Raw genomic sequence first — 2,611 nt, 5'->3', positions numbered from 1 at the left:
GCTGTGTGTTGGGAGGGGAGGCTCAGCTAATCTCAATGTACACGTTGTACTTTGACAATAAAGGTTTATTATTATTATTATTATTATTATTAATATTAATATTAATTTAATTTATTAATATTTCTATACCGCCCTTCTCCCAGAGGACTCAGGGCGGTGTACAGGGCAAGAATTAATATTTTCTACGTTGATGAAATGTTCCCATGGCGTCTTTTGCAGCAGAATCGAAGATGCTTGTGATGCCTTAAAACCCGAAGTCATTTACTGTTTTAGTAGGTCATCATCTCAGTAAACTCTATTTAATAAGTCGGTTGATCAGAAACTCTAAAGAAGTTTTGGAAATACATGTTTGAGCTAATATTTTTTTAAAAAATATAAACAATAGAGAGTTGTAAACATTTAACAGATATTGGGCTTCAGGTGTTCTTACAGAAAAGAAGGGAGCGTTTCGTGTATACGGTTACAAGACTGGAGTTGTATAAATTTATTCCTCGAATAAATTCAGTGCTGAGGATAATGAAAGCGAGTGCGCAGATACTTAAAATAAAATCCATTGCGCGTGGATTTGGGAGTAAGCCACTTATCCCAAAGATGCTTTTTCATGAGGCAGCTGGGCTTGTTTTTCTTTGAAGATGTTTCGCTTCTCATCCAAGAAGCTTCTTCAGCTCTGACTGGAAGGGGGGGGGGCGAAAGGAGAGGCTTATCTGTGTCATCAGGTTCACCTGAGTGGTGCAGATGGGTGTGGAGCCTTCTTGGAACTGTTGAAAAGGCTGTTGTAGACACGAGATAGATGATGTCATGTCCCTCCCCCTCTGTTGAGAGAGGGCTGTTCAGTTTTGACCTAGATGGCCTCTTTGACCCCTCCTTCAAACCAGCGGTCCTCTCTGTCCAAACTGTGGACTTTGCTGTCTTCCGAAGAGTGAACTTTGTCTTTTAAATGTAGATGTACTGCTGATTCTTATCCTGATGGGTTTGTTCTATGTTTTGCCAAGCATTTATGAAGTGGTGGTTTTGTTTCCCCAATGTACAGATCTGCACATGGCTCACTGCATATACAGTGTTGCTCAGTTTGTGTCTGGGTATGTTATCCTTGAGGTGGACAAGCTTCTGCCTTAGTGTATTCTTGGGTTTGAAGTATGCACGTGTGTTGTGTTGGCTGAAGAGACTCCTGAGCTTTTCCGATATTCCTGCAACGTACGGAATGACAACGTTGCTTCGTTTTTTGTGGTCCTAATTCCCATATCCTCCTTTAACAAGAATTGGTAAAAATGACAACAGTGTCCTAACCACAAGTGTGATACAGTTTTACACAGTTTGCAACCCTAAGGGTCCATTCCCAAAACATTTAGCATGGATTTTTCCCATGAAAATTGTCTACTGAAAGTTCTCAGAGAAAAATAATAGTTTAGTGCAATTGTGTCATGAACTATTTTCTCTCCATCCCCTAGTACAGGGGTAGGCAACCTCGGCTCTTTTATGACTCATGGACTTCAACTCCCAGAATTCCTGAGCCAGCCCTAGTATGTCCAGAATGAAAGGTATTCTACTGTATTAGCGTTCTGCAGTATTGGGATAATACTGTTGACCTACAGTAAGTGTAGAGATACTTTGTAGCAGTTATCTTTTTAAAAATCTATTGTTGATATTCTACCATACTATGTAAATGTAAGGACTCTTGGCAAGAGATGGGCTGCACCTCACGAAAACAGGAAAAAATGTACTCAGAAAAAGATTGGCCCAACTCATCAGGAGGGCTTTAAACTAAAATTGAGGGGGGAAGGCGACCGATCTTTAGAATCTCTAGAACCCAAAAACAATCATAAATCCCAAGAAAACAAATCAAACAATGAGGCAGGCAGAGATGAGAAAAAAGAAAAACCCAAACAACAATCAAGAGATGCAGGAAACGTACCCATGAACAGGCATAAAAGTCTTAAATGCTTATAAAAAAATGCTCAAAGCTTGGGGAACAAACAGGGTGAACTAGAAACAATAGTACACAAGGGAGGTTATGACATAAGCATTACAAAAACCTGGTGGGATGAAACCCATGAATGGAATGGACTGATGAATACAAATTGTTCAAAAGAAACAGGTCTATAAAAAGAAGAAGAGGAGTTGTACTATATGTAAGAACACTACACATCTACCGAAAGGCACGTGGTCCAAGATAAAATCTCTCCAGAATGTATATGGGTCAATATAAAAGAGAAAAAAAGTGACATTACCATAGGTGTATATTACAGGCCACCAGCCAATCAGAAGAAATAGATGAACTCTTTGCTAACAAATGTATGTAGGAAGCATACCACAGTAGTAATGGGAGACTTCAACTATCCAGATATCAACTAGGAGACAAACTGCAGTGAGCGGGAGATCAAACAGATTCCTGACCAACCTAGCCGACAACTTTGTCATCCAAAAGGTGGAGGAGGGAACTAGGCGAAAAGCTATACTGGACTTAATTATAATTAATAGAGAAGAAGTGATAGAGGGAGATGAAGTTGCCAGAACCTTGGGCAAAAGTGACCACATCATACTGGAATTTAATATAACACAAACATTAGCAATAGAAAACAATCCAACCAATGTCTTAAATTTCAAAAGAGCC

Source organism: Vipera ursinii (assembly GCF_947247035.1).
Source record: "Vipera ursinii genome assembly, chromosome: 2".
Lineage (NCBI taxonomy): Eukaryota > Metazoa > Chordata > Lepidosauria > Squamata > Viperidae > Vipera > Vipera ursinii.
The sequence above is the reverse complement of the archived record's forward strand: the minus strand, read 5'-3'. Positions refer to the sequence as shown.